At 41.7% G+C, this 23,681-nt stretch overlaps 1 long non-coding RNA gene across 1 annotated transcript; it reads left to right on the top strand.

Annotated features, from left to right (window-relative positions):
* The first annotated feature begins 4,643 nt into the window (after window positions 1–4,643).
* Window positions 4,644–21,879, top strand: LOC137451274 (uncharacterized). Its single transcript, XR_010989754.1, has 3 exons — window positions 4,644–4,895; window positions 10,973–11,073; window positions 21,801–21,879. It is a non-coding gene; the product is annotated as an uncharacterized lncRNA (long non-coding RNA).
* Window positions 21,880–23,681: the final 1,802 nt, after the last annotated feature.

Below are 23,681 nucleotides of genomic sequence, written 5' to 3'. Positions count from 1 at the left end.
GGATTGGATGTGGCAATTGGCGCCATGGTCTAGTCATGAGGTCTGTGGTGACAGGCTGGACTCGATGATCCTCGAGGTCTCTTCCAACCTTAGTTATACTGTGATACTGTGAACAAGAGGACACAGTCTGAAGCTGCACCAGGGGAGGTTTGGGCTGGAAAGAGTGATTGGCTACTTGGATGGGCTGCCCAGGGAGGTGGTGAAGTCACCATCACTGCAAGTGTTTAGGAAGAGCCTGGATGTGGCACTTGGTGCCATGGTTTAGTTGATCAGATGGTGTTGGGTGACAGGTTGGACTGGATGATCTCTGAGGTCTTTTCCAACCTGGTTGATTCTGTGATTTTAATGTATAATGTAGCATATATTTTTCTTTCATACATGCATACAGAGTATTATTTTATATATACTTAGATGTCATTGCATCACAGTGTCCTATTCAGGAGATGTGTTCCTGGCTTCCATGTTATTTGCAATGAGTTCAACCTGTGTGGCCTTGAGCAGAATGGCAGACAGACAGGCATTTATTTTTATTTTTATGGTTTTTTTATTGCTTATTCCAACTCTCATAAATTCTTAACTTGCTTAAAAATTGCCAGATTAAATGAAAAGTTACTGTAATTAGGGATTTATTAAAACAAGAATCCTTGACCCCGCTAGAACACAACAACTCATTTGTTTCAAATAAGACCTATTTAATTGTTCCATCACTGGCCTGAAGTGTTCTGTGCTCAGGCTTGGAGTCCAATCAGCACGGTGTACATAGGATGGTAGACTTGTTTGGGTTGGAAGAGACCTCTAGGATCATTACATCATTTGTCTTCTGCAACTCCACTTGCAAAACTCTCTGTGAAATTTTTGATCCCCGCTCCACTCTATAGGCAGAAGCCCCCAAACCAAAATGGTGTTGCTGTAATTAAAAATTCAAGTGCTGAAAGACCTTATTCTTCTACACCACAGAGCAAAGGCTATTAAATGACTATTTTTACACATGAGGCTCTATTTCAATTTTGGGTTGTGTTTTGGTTGGGTTTTTTTTGTAAGCAACCTTCCCACTCCTTATCTTCAAAGACAATAGCTATTGATTTACAATCTTATAAATGAGACTGTAGAGTCTTGCAACACGGAGCTAGAAATAGATACTTAAATAAAAAATATTAAAAAAAAAAAAAAAGAAAGAAAATGACTCCCAAATCAGGTCCATATATGGCTCTAGCCAGCAGAGAGCCATTTTGCAGAGGCATATGAGCTGCAGAACATAATTCCTATGGAAATCTGCAACTACGCACCGCCACAAACAATGCAGCCATCGTTCAGGAATTACCCATTCCTCCTCCCCATCCTTAAAAGAATCCTTCTCTTCCTTTTTATTTATATATCTATATTTTTTTTCTAATTGGCTGGATGGAGAAAGCAGATTGCTATATTTGGGTTCTGTTTCCCTAGTATAAGAATAGTCCTACAAGGAATTCCCAGTAAAAGAGTGTTACAGTTCTACAGTGTATTAAAAAAGCAATAGCGGAGGAAAGTGTTATCCAATGGGCAGATGTTAACTTAAAGTGCACATTGTTTGGAAAAGGAGTTAATTAACAACTTATTAATTGGATAGAAAGTCTGAAACTGTTGTACTTCTAGCAAATACATAATTTTCTTCAAGTATTATTAAAGCGTTTTTGTTGTACCTATTAAAGATTCTTGTCTCTAAGTTAATTTCATTATGCTAATAAGCTATCATCGTTACAGAACCTAAGCTTTGATCCATGTTAATTGTCGTGATCTTCAAAGACAAAGTCACCACTTACTTTAAATGAATTTTACATCTTTTTAAAGAATCACACGGAAATTAGGGGAAGTAATTAATTTTTTATTATGTGTCTCAATATTTTTAAGGGAGGAAGTCAATGGCATTGGCTAGAATTCATTTTAACATTTAACTAGGGAAAACAGCATGAGGCAAAAAAACGTTCAGATGCGAAAGATTAAAGAAAATTTGAAACTGGGACCTAATTTGTCTTGATAAACTTTGGTGTTTAATATGCTTCTTTTGTTCTCAGTGTGAAACTGCAGGGTTTTGATTTGTAAAAACTTTCTGAAGAATTAATTCTTTCTCATTTCTATTCCTTTCTTTGCTTTCCCTTTACTGGAAGGCAGCAGAGTTGACCTTCAAACTGTAACACTTTTAAATATCTATGAACACGCAAGGTTAAATCTATTAGTGGTCTGAGAGTGGCTGTGAGACACTTGCAAAGTGCCTACCTTCTGCAGCAAATTCTAGCTTTCAGTGAATGAGAGCAAGCTTGAATGATAACAAGCTTCATATCAACCCTACAAGTTTTAAGCAAATAATAGAATATGTGTAGTAAGTGATCTGTTTGCTTTTTTTTCTTCTTTTCTGAAAGTGTTGGTTATTTTAACTCTTTGACATGGTGTAAATCTTCATCCTGAGTCAGCAACGAGTTTGGGGCTTTTTTCCTGTTTGAGATCAGCATCTCGATGTTGGCATTGTCAACACTGCTGTGACTGCCAGTTTGCAGCTTCCACAAACTCTCTTTTCTCCTTTTTCAGAGTTCTCCTGTAAAGACTGCAATATGAATGCCTTGCAAATAAGAGGAAAAAAAAAAAAAAAGGGAGGAAAAGGAAAGAAAAGGAAAACAAAAAGGAGAATAATAGTAAGGGGGGTGGGGGGGAGGGTGTGAAGAGGAGAAGAGAGAAGAAAAGAAAAAAGAGGAAAAAAAAGAAGAAAAGGAAAGAAGAAAAGAATAAAAGAAGAGGAAAAGAAGAAAATGAAAGAAGAAAAGGAAAAAGAGAGAAAAAGAAGAAAAGGAAAAAGAGAGAAAAAGAAGAAAAGGAAAAAGAGAGAAAAAGAAGAAAAGGAAAAAGAGAGAAAAAGAAGAAAAGGAAAGAAGGAAAAAGAGAGAAAAGAAAAAATGAGGAAAAGGAAAGAGGAAAAGGAAACAAAAAGGAAAAATAAAAGAGAAAAATATGGAAGGAAAAGAAGAAAAGGAAAAAGGAAAAAGAAAGAAGAAAAACTAAGTAAAAGAAAGAAGAAAAGGAAAAAGATAAAAGGAATGAATAAAACAGAAACTTTAAAAAAGGAAGAAAAAGAAGTAAAATAATGAAGAAAAAGAAAAGGAAACAGGGAAAAAAAAAGGAAGGAGAAAAAAGAAAAGGAAAAATGAAAGGAAAACAAAAATTAAAAAAAAAGACAAATAAAAAAGGAAAAAAAGAAAAAATAAGAGAAGAAAGAAACAGCAGGGAAAGGGGAAAAAGAAGAAAAAGGGGAGAAAGAAATAAGAAAAAAGGAAAGAGGAAAAAGAAAGGAGAAGAAAAGGGGAAAATGACAAAAAGGAAAGAGAAAAGTCCTGCTCTTTCCCTGATGAGGTTCACACTGTTGAGGTACTTGCAAAGCACAAACATCCTGTTGCACTTGCAATGAAAAATGGTGCTCGCTTTAAAGACAAGAGCCAAAAGCAATTTAAGGATAATAGCAGCGATTGGAATCAAAAGCCAGATTGCTTGTTCCGTTCTCCTGAGCTAGCAACATGGAAGTGTTGCAGGGATGCAAGCTAACCCCAAGTTTGAACTGCCCCTCCGCTGGTCGGATTTCTGCAGCAGACAGGTGGTGAGCTCATTGCAAGGATTTTTCAGCATTAATGCTGTACTCATTTAGACTAACACCAGGCTTGAGTGACCCTCATCTGGGTTTAACCTCTGACCTGTCAATCCAGAGGCATACTTTCAGACTGCACCATCAGTTTTGCTGGGGTTTGTTTTGTTAGTTGTTTATTTTGTTTTCCTTCCTTCCCCCCCCCCCCCCCCCGCCCCGACTTCCCCCCCCCCCCCCCCCCCCCCCTTTTTTTACAGCATAGATGACTTTAATCATTAAGCAGCTTTCATAGCTTGAACCTCTACATGTGCTGTTCAGTGCTCTTGGATTTGTAATCTAGGTTTCTGCCCATATAATTCCCTGCATCAAAGTGAACTCAACTCGAACTCAAAATTCTTTGGGCATCTAGTAGTGATTGAGCAAAGGGTTGCACTTCTCTTCTGTGTGACTTCTCACCTGTGGCAGGGTTTTAAGTGTGCAAAAAGGTCTGCAGATGGGATTTAAAATGATTATTATTACCACTATCATTGCTATCATCATTATTATTATTATTATTCTCATTCTTTCTTCATTTTTTTTCTTCATTTTTTCTTCCCCTTTCTTTTCTCCCTTTTTTTTCTCCCTTTTTCCTTTTCTCCCTTTTCCCTTTTCTCCCTTTTTCCTTTTCTCCCTTTTTCCTTTTCTCCCTTTTTCCTTTTCTCCCTTTTTCCTTTTCTCCCTTTTTCCTTTTCTCCCTTTTTCCTTTTCTCCCTTTTTCCTTTTCTCCCTTTTTCCTTTTCTCCCTTTTTCCTTTTCTCCCTTTTTCCTTTTCTCCCTTTTTCCTTTCCTTCTCCTCTCTTCCTCCCCTGTCTTGTTCTTCTCCCTCCCCCTGCCCTTCCTATTATTATTATTAGTATTTATTATATTTTGACATTAGTTTAATATATAGCAGGACATTTTCTGACCAACTAAGATTTTGCTTGATTTATGTGTTTTTTTTCCATGCTTATTTTAATTAAGTTCAAATATCTTTGTGTTACAGTTTTGATGAATCATAAAACACATTGGATTGGAAGGCATCATTAAAATTCATCTTCCATCCAACCCTCCTGCAGTCAGCATGGACATCCCCAGCTATATCAGGTTGCTCAGAGCCCCATCTAAGCCTGACCAGGAATTTCTCCAGGGATGAGGCATCTACCACCTCCCTGAAAATCTCTTCCAGTGTTCCACCACCTTCATAGTACAGAACTTTTCCTTAACAACCAACTCTGAAACAGCACAGACTATGAGTACGGAGCATGACATGAAGGTATGAACAACCCTCTTGTAAAGAAGTAAGCCTGGATAAATCCAAAGATGGTAGCAGCTCCCAAAGTGGCCTCCCTTCCTCTGGGCAAATGAATTCTCACAATTCTCCTTATCACATCTTTCCTTATTAATAACAGCAACAGGCCATAATGTAAATGCACAACCCCAAAGTGCTCATCCCGGCAGCACTGTGCTTGTCAAGAGAGTAATTTTTTTTCACCTGGCAGGATGATGTTGTAGGGCTCAGTTGTCTCAACTAATCCTGGCTAAAGCACAAAATTCTGTTTTGTAAGAAAATTTCTGGCCAGCTCTAATCTTAACCTCTTGCGTTGTCTCTAGCTTCTAAATCGGTGTCACAGTTGTAATAGCTTTGAAAGCCCATATGTTTGTAAACTAAATAAACCTTGATATTCAAAGGAGATGAAGACAAGAATTACATCTCTTGGCAGTGGTGCTCTGAGCTCAGTTTCAGCTCATGTTGGCTCCTCATTTTTATGCCCATACACTACGCCAAATCTGCCTTATCTATGCAAACATATTAACACTGACTGTTTGCTAAGGCTGTGATGCATCAGCTTCTTATCTTCAGCTTTGACCCTAGTCTTACATAATAACTTTGAATACTTTAAAAGTATTCATTTCTTGATAGTTCACTGGGATTGCCTTTGGTTTCCCAATTCTACACCAGGAGCTGCCTCTCCTACCCACTGACTGAATTAGCTTCTCACTGCTCTCAGCCAGCTAAGGCAGAAAGGCTGCCAAATAGTTTCCTGCTCCAAGATCTTTGTTTCCCTTCTGTGTCATGGGCCATAACCCTGCAGTTCCAGCATATTTTCCCAGGTTTATTTTCCCCATTATATTAAACTTACATCATTTGGCTCTAGTGATGCAACCCCAGAGCTTTCCGAAGTTGCCCCAAACTTCTCATCCTGTTTCCCAGTCTGCTATTATGTATGCTTTAGCTTCTTAAAACAGAAGTGTGTTGTATGAACAGGTGAAAAGTTCTGCACTGAACATAGTCAAAATTGGGACAGCAAGAGGGCAGATGATCTCCTGGGGTGCATTACGAAGAGTCTGGCCAGCAGGTCAAGGGAGGTTCTCTCTACTCTCCCCTGGTGAGACCACATCTCAACTATTGTGTCCATTTCTTTGTTCCACAGTCCAAAAGGGACAGGGATATACTAGAGAGAGTCCAATGGAGGCCCCAAGAATGATTAAGGGACTGGAACACCTATCTAAAGAGGAAAGGCTGAGAGACCTGGAGCTGTCTAGTGTGGAAAAAAAGAAGACAGAGAAAAATCTCATTAATGTTTTTGACTGTTTGAATGGTGGGTGTCTAAAAGAAGGTGCCAGCTTCTTTTTGGCTGTGTCATGTGGTAGGACAAGGGGCAATGGAACACAGGAATTTCCACCTCAACATGAGGAAAACCTTCTTTATGGTGAGTGTGATGCAGCACTGGAACAGGCTGCACGGAGAGGCTGTAGAGTCTCCTTCTCTAGAGATTTTCAAGACCCGTGTGGATGTGTTCCTGTGTGACCTGCTCTAAGTGATCCTGCATTGGCAGAAGGGTTGGACTTGTCGTTCCCCAGAGGTACCTTCCAACCCCTACCATCCTATGATTCTATGGGAATGGCACCTTAAATATGATACATAAATACTGCTAAGTGTTTTCAGTATTGCCTACTAGGACTATTAATGCATAAAGAAGAAAATAAGTATTTGTCATCAGTTCTATCTGGCCCAAAGTCTTCCTTCAGGAATAGCATAGCATTTTCCTTTACAGTACATAATTGCCTTAATTATTTTTTGGCCTACCCTCAAAAGCACAGCTCCATCTCTCTCCCCATAGCGTCTGAAGAACAAGCAAATTCTGCTCATTCCAGATCTCAAAGTAAAAAGCCTGAAAAGACTCTCCTTTAGCTATTTAGGAAAGGCACAGAGAACTTTTCCTAAGTGTGGCTGTTTTGTATGCCAAGAACTTTCTTATTCATGGAAGATGTCCTCAAGCTCTTTGCTATTGTTCTGTTTTCCCCTCACCCAGGCTGGTTTCTCAGCATTCCTACAACAGCTTTGTCCCTCATGATGCCCAAGAAGTCAGCATCCCCTATCCCATCAAATCACTGAATCATTTTAGTTGGAAAAGATCATCAGCTCCAATCATTATCTAGGTCTAGCAAGTCTTGTGTTAAACCACATCCCTCAAAACTACATCTTTGCCTCTTTTAGGCACCTCCAGGGATGCAGATTCAACTCCTTCCCTGGAGAGCCTTTTCCAGTGTTCAAGAACCCTTTCAATGAAGAAGTTTCTTCTAATGTCCAATCCAAATCTCTCCTGGTACAACTTGAGGCCATTTCCTCTCCTCCCATCATTTGTCACTAGGGAGAAGAGACCCACACCCACCTTGCTGCAACCTCCTTTCAAGTACTTGTAGAGAGCCTGAAGCCTGCAAACACAGAAAATGTGGTATTTAGGATTGGTCTCTACTGCAAAATGTTCACACTGCAGCTTTTCAATTCCTCCCCTTTTTGTCCTCCCCAGCTAATACAAATTCCACTTCTAATGTGAAGCAGAGCTGGTGTTCTGTGACCACCCTATGAGCAGAGGGATCTGTAACTCAGAGAAAATAATTCCCTTCAAACCAGATACCGAGAACATGATCCAAAACAACATTTCCAGTATTCCATGATCTAGATGACAAAACAAAAAAAATTACCCGATTTTGCAAGATATTAGTGAGAGAATCTAAGTTGAATGGAGTCAAAGAGAAGATTCAGACACTTCCCTTTGGATGTGGAGGTGTTCTGCCTGGCTAGATGCAGATCCATTCAGCTTGGTCTGAAATGTAGGCTGTGGAGGATGTCTATAAGGATAGCACATCCCAGTCACCTTCAAAGCTGCACATCCAAAAGACCTGGCACTTGTGAGTAAGGTCCAACCCTGGACAGATTCTTACCTCTTTCCAGCATCTAGAGCTTAACATTTTTTGTCTGTGGCTGTCTAATCACCTAATGGGCTCCTGCCTCCTTTTTATAACTCTCAGCAAAGTAATGACATTCTGAGAAACTCTCTTCGATGTTCCTGTTGTCCCCAGCAGTTTCTTATGAAAAAGAGGTTGGACTCAAGACTTGTGGGAATGTTATTCAAGCCCTGGTTAAGTGCCAGAATGTGTTGGGAAGCAAGACTTTCCAGAAAAAAATATCACCCTGATTAAAACCTGATTTGACCGAGTTTTCTTTATGCAAAGGGTGACCAGAATAGCAAGTCAGATTTTCCTTCCCTTACTTGATCATTACCAGTGATGCTTTTATTTGCTGTTAGTCGAATGATTATTGTTACAACCCTTCAGAGAGCTTCTTAGGTACTGCTCTGCTCTAGTCTCACTTCCTACATGCTATGTTCAGTGTCCTGTTGATGCTTCTCCTTGTTTGGCTGTTTTCCCACACTACTCTTTTATTCGTTGCAGCAAATTAAATTGGATATAGGGGGAAAAGATGCCAAAGGGTTATTTTTCTCCCTGTGTTGTGTTCTTCCTGAAGTCTTCATTGAAACTAGCATTACAAACCAGTCCTTATTATGCTAAAGAACAAAATTAATGAGCAAAGAGCAGAAGACAATAGGAAAAAAACCAAAACTATTTTGATAATATCAGGGAGAATTACTGGTTGGATTCAATAATCTTCAGAGAACCATAGAGCTGCTGTGGTTGGAAGAGGTCTTTGAGATTGTCAACTCCAAGTGCTAAAGGTTGGACTCTTGAAAGTCTTTTCCAACCACAGTGATTCTGTGATTTTTCTTCCAGGGCCATTTGTAAAAGTTGTAGATTGGTTCTTCTCAACAGAGAAGTGAGACTGGTAAGAGGTTTGGAGGGTAGTATGTGTCTCAGTCTCAGGCTGCGCCAGGGGAGGTTCAGGTTGGATGTTAGGAAGAAGTTCTATACAGAAAGAGTGATTGCGCTATGGAATGGGCTGCCCGGGGAGGTGGTGGAGTCGCCGTCATTGAAGGTGTTCAGGAGGAGACTTGATGGGGTGCTTGGTGCCATGGGTTAGCTGTTTGGGTGGGTTGGATTGGTTGATGGGTTGGACACGATGATCTTGAAGGTCGCTTCCAACCTGGTTTGGTTTATTCTAATAAAGGTTTATTCTAATGTGAGGGGTGGCTGAGGCAGCTAGAGCTGTTTAGTCTGGAGAAGAGAAGGCTGAGGGAAGATCTTATTGATCTCTACAACTACCTGAATGGAGGCTGGAGTGAGGCTGTTGTATCACAGTATCAGTATCACAGTATAACTTAGGTTGGAAAGGACCTCGAGGATCATCGAGTCCAACCTATCAACACAGACCCCATGACTAGACCATGGCACCAAGTGCCACGTCCAATCTCCTCTTGAATGCCTTGGTTGGTCTCCTCTCCCAAGTAACCAGTGATAGGATGAAAGGAAATGGGTTTAGGTTGTTCTGGGGGAGGTATAGATTGGATATTAAGACAAAACTTCTATACTGAGAAAGTAGTGAGGTGTTGGAACAGGCTGCTCAGGGAAGTGTTGAAGTCACCATCCCTGGAGATGTTCAAGAAGCCGTAGATGTGGTGCTTCAGGATATGGTTTAGTGCCCATGGTAGTTGGGTTACAGTTACAGGCCTTTGCCTTTTCCAGCTTTAGTGATTCTACGATTCCCTGAAAAGATAAAACTATGAGCAAATCATATTTGACACCAGTTTAGTAAGATCTTCAAAAATAGCCTTGGGTTGACTGCTTTCTAAATTTTGGACTAAACAAATACCCACCAGAGGGTTTCTGTGAAACATGCTTTGGTTTTCATCGTAGCCCTGGAGATGATTAAACACCTTACTGTATTCTGCGAGTGCTCTACTACTCCTGGTAGGAGATCATAAGATGTTGGGGTTAACTGTCAGATGCTTTACTCTTCTAAAGACCATTGCCTTTTAACTAAATGCTTGCTTATCTTTCTAATTTAACATAGCCTCACATTCTTTTTGTAGTAATTTTGGACTATCTGATAACATATAATGGAAAACATGTTTATGTCTTCCACTAGTTCTTGTTGCATATTTCAAATGCTTAGAACAACAATTTTCAGAAGCTTTCATTAAGGTTAATTTAAAAACTACATTAAATACAAACAGATTTTCTCACAAACAAAATGCAATGTGTACTTAACAGACTTCTGTATGTTATATTTGATAAACTACCTCATATAAATGCAAATTCTGACTCTCTGCCAGAACCAGGTGGTACGGCAAATATTTCTATTAAACAAATAATGCTGGGAGAACAAACTTCAAGTTATGCTAGGGTACACTGAGAAAGAGGATGTTTTTGTTGTGTTGGTCTTCACTGAGGTCAGATGGATGTTTGTGCTTCTGCTTCTGCACTAAAGATGGTGTAGGGCAGATCAATATGAAAGGCAGGTTGTATGTATTCATAGAATCATAGAATGGTTTGGGTTGGGAGGAACCTGTAAAACCATCTAGTCCAAACACTTCTGCAGTAAGCAGGGACATCCTCCACTAGATCAGGTTGCCCAGAGCCTTGTTGAGCCTGAATTTGTGTATCTCCAGGGATGGGACTTCAACCGCCTCCCTGGGCTACTCATTATAGTGTTCCACCACTCTCATAGTAAAGAACCTGTTCCTAACATCCAATCTAAATCTACTCTTCCCTAGTTTGGAACCATTGCCCCCCATCCTGTTACTGCAGGCCTTTGGAAACAGTCCCTCTGCAGCCACCTTGTGGGCCCCCTTCAGGTCCTGGAAGGTTGCTATTAGGTCTCTCCAGAGCTTTCTCCATGCTGAACAACCCCAGATCCCTCAGCTTGTTGTCACAGGAGAGGTGCTCCAACCTCCTGACCATTTTCACGGCCCTCCTCTGGACTTATTCCATCAGGTCCATGTCCTTCCTGTATTGAGGGCTCCAGAGCTGGACACAGTAGCCTAGGTGAGGTCCTCCCAGAGCAGAGCAAAGTGGCAGAATCGCCTCTCTGCATAGGATAAATATTATTTTTTAATCAGTTTGGGGTTTTAATGTTATATATGGCTATGGCTGACTCCTTTTGCTTTACAGAACAAGCAGTACAGGAAGATGCCATGCTCTGAAGTGAACTCTGAAATGGAGCCAGAAGGGTCAAGAGGAAGAGGAGAAAGCCTCAAACCGGGAATCATTAGGTACAATCTGAAAAAGGAGCTTCATATGCTTTTTACTGGGTGCCAACTCATCTTGCTGCAGTTGGATGATGTTCATTTGGAAAAGGAGCATGAAAATTAAAGCTGCCAGAGGCGACTCTAAAGAGCATATGATGAAAACAAATTGAGTCACCACCAATGTGGCTAACATTGTTGGTGGAAACTGGGACACCCGCATGAGCCATTGTTCACTGCACCTCGTCTGGTTTATGTAGCTCACTGAGTTGAAAGCTGGATCTGCATTAACCTTGTGATTTGAGGGGGATTCAGGCAATGTGGTTTCAATTGTCTAGGGATGCCAGTAATGATCAGTCCTACTGGTCTCCCACATTCATGGTGTTGTCTCAGCTCATCCTGATGAAGCCGTGGTGAGGTCTGTTTCCTGATGTGGTCACTTTTAGTGGGCTGCTGCTCTGCAAGTTTGCTAGGGAAGGGGTTTTGATTCACTCTTCCTTCTGCCCCAATAGCAGCTGCTGCATAGAAATTTTCCCCAAATACATTTTGCTGTTGTTTTCCAGGCTGGTTTCTCTCCTGACTTGGTCTGAGGCTGCCTTTAGTGCTATTGTGGAAATATTTGAGGCTGCGATTTGTTCTCTTGAGCTCTGCTCGTTTGAAGGTTGCAGAGAATGAGGCTTTTTCCATCTTTTCAACCTCCTCCCATCCTACTGGTGTACACAGCTCTTGTCTGTGAGCATTTTTCTGTGGGCATGGGGCTGATGAGACCTACTAAAATAGTGAGAGATCACTTCAACCACCACCAAATTACAGCCATGCCCGAGGCAAACTACAACAGCTTTCTGACACTGTCACCATGCTATCTTTGTGACAGAGATGGAGATAATGAGAATTAATTAATCAGTCTTTGATTAGGAAGAAAAAAAAAAAAGAGGAGGGGGAAATACTTCTGCTGTGATCCCACTACAAAACACATGAAACTGGTGAGGTTTTTGTTTGATGTTACTTCTCAAATATAGGGCAGGCATTTGTAATGCAGTGATCAGGACTGCATGGTTATCTTTAGCCTTCCAAACCATCTGCTGCTGGACCACAGGGCCGAGAGGTCCTCATGTTGTGGATAAATATACCTTAAACACTAGCACCATGAGGCTTATGCAGGTGCTCTCATTCTCACATTGAGAAAACTCCCACTTATTGAGAGGATCTTGAATGAAGTCCCAGGTATGCTCCAGCTTAGGAGAAGCAAATCTACTTTCTTTGCAGTATTTGGGGTGAAGTTTTGTGTTGCCCTCTTTAGAATGAGGGCTAAACGTTAGAAGTTTGTCTCTTAGGATAGAACATGAACTAGGTGGTGCCAGCATCTGACTGGAATTACAATTATCTAAGTAGATTCATTTGTATCCCTTTCCTAGCAGCTTTTCTCTGGGCACAGGCTTTTTTCTTTTCTGTGGGACATGGGAAGAACAAAATTAATCTTATAAAGAGGAAGGGGTTTACACTAAAATCAATAGTTACAGAATTAACTGGGTAAATTACTTTGTCTTAATTCTTTCTCTTCTCAGAAGATGCAGTTTTGATGGGTACACAAGTCCAGTGGCTGCCAAAAAAAACCCTGATATCAGAGGAAATATTTCATCTCAGCTGTGCTGAGCTAGTTCACAGGCTGACAGGATGTTAGGGGTTGGAAGAGACCTGTGAAGGTCATTGAGTCCACCCCCCCTGCCAGAGCAGGACCATAGAATCCAGCACAGGTCACACAGGAGCACATCCAGATGGGGCTTGAAAGTCTCCGGAGAAGGAGACTCCACAACTTCCCTGGGCAGCCTGCTCCAGCACTCTATGACCCTCACAGTGACAAGTTCTTCCCCATGTTCAGGTGGAACCTCCTGAGCCCCTTGTCCTATCACAAGGTGCAATGGAGAAGAGTCTGTCCCTTCTCTCTTGACACCCAGCCCCCAGATATTTATAAACATTTATTAAATCTCCTCTCCAGACTAAACAGCCCCAGGGCTCTCAGCCTCTCCTCATAGGGCAGTGCTCCAGTCCCTTCAGCATCCTGGTAGCTCTCCATTGGACTCTCTCCAGCAGATCCCTGTTTCTCGATAGGATAGGATAGGATAGGATAGGATAGGATAGGATAGGATTGGATTAACCAGGTTGCAAAAGAACTTTGAGATCATCGAGTCTAACCCATAACCCAACACCATCTAATCAACTAAACCATGGCACCAAGTGCCTCATCCAGTCTCTTCTTAAACACCTCTCATGATGGTGACTCCAACACCTCCTTGGGCAGCACATTCCAGTAGTTAATCTCTCTTTCTTGAACTGGGAAGCCCAGGATTGGATGCAATATTCCAGGTGAGGTCTCACCAGAGGAGAGAAGAGGGCGAGGAGAACCTCCCTTGACCTTCTGGACATTCTCCTCCAAATGTACCTCAGGATCCCACTGGCCCTCTTGGATCCCACTGGCCTACTAGTTAAGACTTTAGCATCAGTGAAAACTAGCAGTGTCAAAGGTGTCAGTCTTGAAGGTAAAAAAGCACCTTATTTGGGCTGTTAAAAATGGGTAAGTTAAAGGATAACAATGTAATTATGTCTTAAAAGAAGTTCTTATCACTTTTAGAAAGAGCAGCATGGATCTCCTGGGCAATTTTTACATATGAGCCAAATGTGTAATTTTATAGCTTGGAGTTAGATAATGCACAAAGAGAGGGTGTTTGCATTATTTCAGAGAATCAGTGTTGGATTGTACAGGCACAAGAAGCAGGTCTGCCACATTGCGGAGGTATTTGATGCAGTCACTGTGGCTGGATTGAACTGAGAACCCCAGGGCTCAATTCACAAGCCAAGTTCATTTCCCTTTGTGTACCTTCTGTGCTCAGACCTCTCGGATTTTCACTTTCAGCCAGGCAGAGGCAATCCTATCATTCCTTCCTACCACCATACTTTCAGCTTAGCTTCAGCTGCTCTCTGGCTGTGCTTAAGGGATGCAACCCAAAAGATGCTGCAGCACCAAGGCAAGAGTTCCCAGCCCAGCCATAGCACTTACCTGCAACGACAGTGGTAAAGTCTTCTCACATGTAGTTCACTGAAATGAATTGTACCAGGAGCATCTAAAAAGCTACAGCATCTCTTTAAAGATAGCATAATGACATAATTTTCCAGTGAGCATCTTTTCTAAAGGCAAATGATCACTTTTGATATTAATGATCTGTAAGTTATTGGACTGAATCTTTTCCCTGCATTCAGGTTTCAGAAAAGGTTAGGAGCAGAACCTTGAAAATGTTTATGGGGATGCTGCAGCTTGCATCATGTGGTGTGTCTTCTCATGGCAAATATTGCAGGCAATATAGTGTCTGACAAAATATCATAGTATCATTTTGGTTGTAAGAGATCTTCAAGATCACCAAGTTCAACCATTAATCCTGGGGACTATCAGGATTTCCCCTTTACTCCCCCCAACACCCCCTTCACACAGAACTGGGTTGTAAGGCACCTTTGACGATCATCTAATCTAACCCCTCTGCAGTAAGCAGGGACATCCTCAACTAGGTCAGGCTGCTCAGACCACCATCAAGCCTGGCCTGGCATATCTCTAGGAATGGGACCTCCACCACCTTCTTGGGCCACCTGTTCCTGCATTCCACCACTATCATAGTAAAGAACTTCTTCCTAACATCCAATCTAAGTCTGTGCTTCCCTAGTTTAAAACCATTGCCCAGGGTCAGGGGAACAGCGCTAGTAGCTAGTTGTCTTGGCTTTCTAAAGCCACGTTTTTAGGTACAAGGGCTTCAAGAAACAGACAGTTACTATTCTCTCCATTTCTGAGTGCAAAAATAGCTAACTATTCACCCATGACTCTAGAAATCTGACTGGTCCTCTAAAGCCATTTGATATTCTACAAGCTCCTCAAACTCCTCTTTCCTGGGCACAAACTCTAGCAGCATCAGCTCCTGGTATACCCTATCTGCAGTGAACAATTTATATGCCAAACCCAGTGCCACCACTACAGTGCCCTTTCTTTAAGTGATATTAAACACAATATTTCAAAGACAGGATAGATGTATGCTGCCTTGATCAGGAAATGTTTCATCTTTATGTTAATGCAAGATATAGGTTGCCAACCGAGCTGCTATGCATCAGGTGACAGCAGATGGATTTCATTATGCTGCAGATAATGTTTGTGGCCTAGAAATTTTGGCAAAGGACCTCTGTCTTTCTCTGTGAAGGGTAATACAGGTAATGGGAATGAAAGCCTGCCTTCATAAGCTGAAGCAAACCCTTTAGTACTGTTCTTTTTGTTGGTAACACATGTATTTTGTTGAAGTCCATTTATTCCATGGACTTAAAGAATGACAGAAAATTACATTAAAAATACATATATCTGTGTATATGTATAGATACATGCATATAGATGTGCATGTGTGTTTGTGTCCTCACGTCTGATATCAACCCATTCAGTTCTATACCTTGTACAAAACTAAAACATGTTGAGTTTCATACACTACACATTAAATCCCAGCAGGAGTGATGTTCTGCTGAATGGAATACAGATGTGGCATCAACACCTGGGTTATCACTGACTTTTCTGGCAGGTACGTGGACTTACATCTGAGGGACATGTAGGCCACATGGCTTTGTTCAGCTCCAGCCGTTGCCACTTTCCTTTAGATGCTTCTCATTACCAATGTGTCCTGCTTTTTGCATTCACAGAATGCTAGGGGCTGGAAAGGACCTCAAAAGATCATCCAGTCCTGCCAGAGCAGGATCACCTGCACCTGAATTACACAGGAATGCATCCAGATTGGCTTTGAACATCTCCAGAGACTTCTCAGGATCTCAGGTAGTGATAGGACTAGGGGGAACGGAATGAAGCTGGAGGTGGGGAGATTGAGGCTGGAGGTGAGGAGGAAGTTCTTCACCATGAGAGTGGTGAAACCCTGGAATGGGTTGTCCAGGGAGGTGGTCGAGGCCCCATCCCTGGAGGTGTTTAAGAGCAGGCTGGACAAGGCTGTGGCCAGGCTGATCTAGTGTGGGGTGTCCCTGCCCATGGCAGGGGGGTTGGAACTAGATGTTCCTTGTGGTCCCTTCCAACCCTGACTGATACTGTGATACTATGACTCCACAACCTGCCCTGGGCAGCATCTTTGGGAACCTTCTTCTGGATTTCTCTACTTGTGGACACGGGAATTTCAGACCATGGCATCTAAATTCCAGGTCAGTGATAGGAATCTCAATTCCAGGCTGTTCCTCTGCTCTGTTTACTTGCAAGGACCAGGTCACGATGACTGTAAATTCTTTTTAATTTACATGTTTCCTAGAAGTAATCAAAATCAGAGTCTTGAAAGCCAAAGATTATTTTATCAGGAGGCTGGATGTTTCTCTCTGATTTATTATTGGCTTTTACCAATTAGTAGCAAACTCCTTGTGTCAGATACAGCCTGTATTCACCTCGTGATGGTACTGGAGAGCCTTCAGCAGCTAGAAGAGCTAAGGCCAGGTTTTGAATATATGACTTGCTTTATGTTCCCTGATAGCAGCTTCCAAAAATTTGGAATATTTAAATGCCTTTAAATATTTTCAGGTAGTTATGGGATACTTGGATATGTCCAGAGGAGGGCAATGAAGCTGGTGAGAGGTCTGGAGCACAGCCCTATGAGGAGAGGCTGAGGGAGCTGGGGTTGCTTAGCCTGGAGAAGAGGAGGCTCAGGGGCAGACCTCACTGGTCTCTACAACTACCTGAAAGGAGGTTGTAGCCAGGTGGGGGTTGGTCTCTTCTCCCAGGTAACCAGCACCAGAACAAGAGGGCAGTCTCAAGCTGTGCCAAGGGAAGTTTAGGCTCGAGGTGAGGAGAAAGTTCTTCAAAGAAAGAGTAATTTGCCATTGGAATGTGCTGCCCAGGGAGGTGGTGGAGTCACCATCCCTGGAGGTGTTCAGAAAAGGCTTGGATGTGGCACTTGGAGCCACGGTTTAGTTGTCATGAGGTGTTAGGTAATAGGTTGGATTTGATGATCTCTGCAGTTTCTTCCCACCTGGTTGATTCTATGATTTCATGATAAATCTTTACTTTTAATATATTCTGGCCTCTTCAGTCTTTCTATTTGATACAAATTCTCATCCCAAATCAAAGTTTTGTTTGTTCTTGTTAAAAATAAGATTCTCCTTTTGATGGCCCTGTTCTGTAGAAATGAATTGATGTGTAGTCCTTGCTACGATTTAGGGTATTTATGAATGGCTCTACATAAAAAGAATGAAAATAACCAATTACAATAATACCACTAAATGCCATGGTTGTCTAGAAAGTGGAAATCCCTTCCCATTACACATTTTCTGTTTTTAGAAGAGAAATAAGTCCAAGGCTTGGATGAAAACTGAAAACCACAGCATTCTTCATACAAAAGGATTTCCAAAAAAAGATGATTTTTTTTTTTAAAGAGATTCACTAAGATTTTTCAAGTTGCTGATAAAAATGAAATTGATTCAAACTTTTTAGCTGATGAAGCAGAAGTCTGTTATTTTGGTAACGCAGAAAAGTCCTCAAACCAACTCCTGTTTTCCCAACAACCTTTTCCTGGAAAGGATATTTTCTGGTAGAAAAGCAATTTCAGCAGAAAGAATTCTGATATGGTCTGTTAATTAGAGCATCTGGTGCACCCAGCTGGCCTAAGGTAAGATCAACTATGAGTATGTAGCAGCAGATATTTGCCCAACTCACTGTTTCAAATCATATGCAGGAGAGCCATCAGTGTCTCCAAGATATTCCAGTGCCTGCCTCAAATGTCCTTGCCTTGAGCCAGGCTCTGTCCTTGCTCAGTCTGTGGCAAAACAGAGGACTGGGACTTTCCTTTTGGCAGGCATCTATGGATGAGAAAACAACACATTTACTGTTGACTAGAGAGACGCCAGATCTTAAGTCATTAGGATTTAGCAAGAGGTGACACCAAGGATGTTAGGAAGAAATTCTTCCCAGCAAGAGAGATTGGCCATTGGAATGTGCTGCCCAGGGAGGTGGTGGAATCGCCATCACTGGAGGTGTTTAAGAATAGACTGGATGAGGCACTTAGTGTCATGGTTTAGTTGATTAGATGGTGTTGGGTGATAGGTTGGACTTGATGATCTCAAAGTTGTTTTCCAACCTGGTTAATTTTGCATTCTGTATTGTGTATTCAGAGTAACCCAAGCATGCCCTTGTTTCTCCAGAGGAGGTCAGCCGCTCTCAGTGAGGCATAAATGTCCAAGTCCCTTACAGATGCCCTGACTTGAGCCTCTAGAAAGAAATGCAAGAGAGAGTTTTCTGCTGCAAAAATACTTCATAACAATCAAAATGTTTGGGGGGAATATTTTGATGGGCAAAGGTCGGGTGTTTTTTTGCAGACATGACACTTTAAGACATGGTTTAATGGGCGTGGTGGTGTTAGTTCGATGGGTTGACTCAATAATCTTAGTGGTCTTTTCCAGCTGAAACAATTCTATGATTCTATTCTATGGTTCTATAATTTCATCACTTTCAGTAAACTTTTGTCTTTTGTTTTAATTCTAAGTGTTACAAATTTACAGATCTGTAGTCCCATTAAAATATTTTATATTAACAAAATGGGATTGGCAGGGAGCCTCTAAGTGCTGGGTTTCACTTCCACATCCCATAATCCCATATGTGAATTGACCAAGCTCCATCTTAAACAGCTTCTGGGGTTGTTTTCTGCCCTTCCCAGTCCACATTTCCCTGTGGGATGGCTGCTGGAGAGTTTACAGCACCAGGTCCCTTCATCAAGCTTCTCCCAGAGCTCAGAGCTGCCAGATGATGTCCACTCACACTTGTGTTAACAGTGAAATTTCTCCCCATTTCTTTTAACCCCATAGGTTTATTTCTTTAGAAATTCCATCTCAGTCTTTGTTTTACTGGGCTGAGCCTGCCTAGCTATTTTGATCTCCTCTGGAAATACAAGCTCTTCTTTGCTCACCTACAAGTCTTTGCAGATGTTCTCATCTGAATTAATCTGAGCTGATACCAGGCAAAGAAAGGGTAAACCCATACATGGTACCTTTAAGAAACCCATATGGCAACGTAGCTCATTTGGTGTTTACTTCTACATTCATAGTTATTTCTTCTTTCTGTTCTGATGCCCAATCTGAAACACCATTTAAGCACCAAATGGATCTGAATTTTCTTAAATAAATCCTTTTTTATCTTTCTTAAATCTACTTCTATAAACCCTCACAGGAAATGCCACATGGTGAATAAACCCTTGCAGGAAATGCCACATGGTGACTTGTAGCTTACTCCATTTCCTATACTTCAAATTTCACATAGTTTCTACTCCAAGAGCATAAAGAATTAATTTCTTACAAATAGACAAATACACATGAGAAAGCACACATGCATACACCTCACATATGTAAATATATGAATATCTAAAATATAGAATCCTAAAACCATTTAGTTAGAAGAGACCTTCAAGGTCAACAAGTCCAACCATTAACTGAGTACAGCCAGGCCACCAATATACCATGTCCCTAAGTGCTGCCATCTACACATCTTTGAAATCCTTCCTGGGATGAAGACTCTAGAAGTTAGAATAAACCAGGTTGGAAGAGGCCTTCAAGATCATAGTGTCCAACCTATCATCCAACACCACCTAATCAACTAAACCACACAGCCAAGCACCCTATCAAATCTTCTCCTGAACACCTCCAGTGATGGTGACTCCACCACCTCCTCGGGCAGCCCATTCCAATGGGCATTCAGCCTGTTCCAGGGGTTGATAACCCTTTCAGTGAAAAACCTTTCTTAATGTCCCTCTTAGACCTCCCCTGGTGCAGCAGGAGGCCATTTCCTCTTGTCTTACTGCTTTTTACTTGGAGGAAGATATAAACTTCCACCTTACTACAACCTCATTTTAGATAGTTGTGGAGAGCAAGAAGGTCTCCTCTCAGCCTCCTTTTCTCCAGGCTGAACAATCGCAGGTTCCTCAGCTGCTCCTCATAAGGCTTGTGCTCTAGACCCTGATATACATATTTATGAATGGGATAGATTTATAGACAGATATAACAAAAATAGAAGTGAATGTATCAGGGGACAAAGTTGTCATAATTGCTGGGTCAAACTTGAGACATAATGCCACAAGACCAGAAGGAGAAACTGTGGGTCAGACTTCTCATTATAAATAAACAGGAACAAATGGTAAAAAACCCAGAGTTAATAGGCCTTGGAATTTGCTTCTATCCACTGAAATGAAAATACTGTTTTGAGTCACAATTCTTGCACCTACTCCTCACACTTTTGCTTGCTTAAGACTTGCAGTCCAACAGTAATGGCTTTTCTAAAGCCACTTTTGGCATTGTTAAGCAAACACACTTTTAATTTGAGAAAATAGCAATCAAAGCTCAATAAACATTGGTAGGTACAGCCATGTTCTTTAGGCCCATAAATTCTTTTTAATGTACTACTCTGATTCAACATGTAAAAAAATAATTCAGAATTAACTTGCTAGACTCAGACCCCCTAAATGCACGCACAGTTTCCATGGAAGTCAGGATGTTGTAGGGCAGAATTTAGTCTGTGTGTTTAATTCATCTTAATCACTATTATTAATTCATAACTCCTGTTGCCAGAAATGTATTCAGTTAGTTTTACATTAGTCAAAATCAATTGTGTGTGATTTATTTTGATCATCCAAGATTACAATTTTGATGTATCTCCTCTCATCCTGGATGTCAAGTCAGGCACTGCTAAAAGAAGAGTCACCTTCTATAACTTCAAATTATTTTTTTTTATCAGGGATTCACATGTTCTTTGGGGCAAACCTAGCTCTGCTGGGCTCTCACAGAATGGGATGATGCAGTGAGTAAGGAAATGACAGTGAGATGTCCAGTTAGACCTGGATAAACAATGTGGTGGTCATGTCTGGTAATGGCTGTAAGCAATACAGATCTATGGACTTGATGATTGCAGAGGTCTTTCCCAGCATGGAACAGAAGTCTTGATGATTGGACTTGATGATCTCAGAGGTCTTTTCCAACCCAAACAATTCTCTGATTCTGTTCTGTTGCTAGAGACAAATATAGGAGAGTTGCCCCAAAATTTGGCTTAGCATCATCCTGCTCCATCCAAACCAGTGGCTTTCTGGAGACCGATTTCAAATAAAAGGTTTAGCTACTTCTGGACCCTCATCAATTTATGTGCTGCAAGAAACTCGATACCCTTGCACAAAGCAGGGATTTTGGACAGGTCTGTGATTCTTCTGACATGGGAATTCACTTGGGACCTGAGCCCAACAGCACTACTGTTTCTTGTGATTTTGGAGTGAGCACATGGCATTGAGCACTTTTCCAAGTGGGGCCAGGCAAAAGAGCAGTACGTGCTGCTGCAAGGGAGACATCCTCATCTCTGCCACAGTCGATAATGCTCTGCACATCAATTTGCTTTTGATTGTAGTTTGTGTGGTTTTCCAGTTCACCAAATGCTGCCCTAGATATCCACCCTAGAGCAGCAGTGATGGTGGGTGCTTGGGTGTGCAGTCTGAGAGCCGGCACAAAAATTAAGTGCTTCAAGGTGCAACACTTTCACATGGGAACTGGAAATTAACAGAGACATAGACAGCTTTGCCTGGGTGTTCCCTTCCAGTTTTGGACTCAGACATAACTTTGTTGCTCTCTGCAAGATCTTATTGCTCTCTACAGATCTTATTGCTCTATATAATTACCTTAAAGGAGGCTGTAGATAGGTGGGGGTTGGTCTCTTCTTCCAGGCAATCAGCAGCAGAACAAGAGGACAAAGTCTCAAGCTGTGCCAGAGGAAGTATGGAATGGAATGGAATGGAATGGAATGGAATGGAATGGAATGGAATGGAATGGAATGGAATGGACCAGAAGAGACCTTCAAGATCACTGTGTCCAACCTATCATCCAGCACCACCCAATCAACTAAACCCTGCAACCAAGCACCCTATCAAGTCTCCTCCTGAACACCTCCAGTGATGGCTCAAGGTGAGGAGAAAGTTCTTCCCAGAAAAAGCAATTTGCCATTGGAATGTGCTGCCCAGGGAGGTGGTGGAGTCACCATCCCTGGAGATGTTCAAAAAAGGATTGGACATGGCACTTGAAGGCATGGTTTAGATCTCATAAGGTGTTAGGTAATAGGTTGGACTTGATGGTTTCTGAGGTCTTTTCCAACCTGGTTAGATTCTGTGATTCTATATCTAGGTGTGTTGCTTGTAGGAACAGTGACTATAACCAGGTCTTCTACCATCATCTTTGCTGGAGATTTGTGTCTGAATAACATGCAGAATCAGAACCTTGGTTTATAAATACAAGTGGTGACTTCAGGTCAGCGCAGTGAATAAGGGTTTTATTTGGCTGCGTTTCTTTATCATTACATTGAGCCCCACTCATGCTATGTCTCCAGTTTGCACTTACTTTGCTTGTTGCCAGCTGGAAACACCACTAACGAATAACACTGGATGTTAAAGTCCATTCAAATTCCTACCATGATTATATGCCTTCTGAAGACACTCATTAGCTTCCCCGCATATCTTTGTCTTTCTCCCAGTTTTTCCAGTTAAGTATTACCACTTTGGGGGAACTCCCATTTTTGCCTCTTTAATGGCATCTCCAACAAGAGACAACTCTACAGAGTGAAGAGAGAAAACAAATAACTACAACTCAGGATCACAAACCCCTGGTCATTAAACCTGAGAGGAACCTCCCTTGCTTTGCATGGCGCAGGGCTGCTGTACAGTGAGCTCGGTTAAGCTGAATCCAGAATGCTTTTGTGGAATTAAAACAGCATGCTCTGTACCAAGATGCCTTCACTTCCTGTGCCTTAATGTTAAATCATATAGCACCGTGGATCTTATAAATGATTGAGTTATTTTTAAACCACTGGATGTCTTCCAGTCACTCTGTTTCACACTGGATTAATTATGTAAGAATACTGACTTGTTCGTCACTAATGTTACAACTTTTAAAAACAACATGCTGTTTAAATTCAAGCTTGGCAACTCTTGCCTGAATCCCCTCAAATTTATGGCACCACACCCATAGCATAATAAAATCTTTAGTGGTCCTTTGTCTTTTAGCTCGCCTTCTATTTTTTCTCAAGGGTGTTTTATGCTGGAAGATGCATACAAAAGTTGTCCAGATGTTATTTGTATCAGAGCAGGGATTTCAGTCCAGCTATCTGTGGTTGCAAATGTTTATTTTAATGGGTTATTGTGCAATCCTCGCTGTGTGGACCTCAGTGGCCTTATATGTACGTTCTCAGCCATGCCAGCACATTGTTTTGAGATATATTATTTTAGTTGCTGGTCACTGGGGGGAGTGAAAAAATGTAACACCTGTAGGAGCAACAGACGCTCCTCTCGCCAAGGTCCAGGCAGCGGCTGGGCGCGAGGTGACAGGGCCAGCGGGATGGTGTGTGGGAGCGGGGCACCGTTCCACGTGCTGAGACAAAGAGCTCTGCTCGGTCACGGTGGTGTGTGCTCAGAGTTTGTTTTACCAGAGCTGTTGCAACAAACAGAGGGGTGGATTTATCGTATGGAGCGGGGAGTCTAGTAAAATCCTGACCGATGTTTCCCTGATACTGGAGTAAATTGTTTATCTCGTAACTAAAAACACACATTGTGTACACC

Source organism: Melanerpes formicivorus, unplaced genomic scaffold, assembly GCF_026170545.1.
Source record: "Melanerpes formicivorus ecotype bairdi unplaced genomic scaffold, bMelFor1.0.p_v2 SCAF_41, whole genome shotgun sequence".
Taxonomy (NCBI): Eukaryota; Metazoa; Chordata; class Aves; order Piciformes; family Picidae; genus Melanerpes; species Melanerpes formicivorus.
Note: the sequence above shows the minus strand (reverse complement) of the source record. Positions and strands in the feature narration are given on the sequence as shown.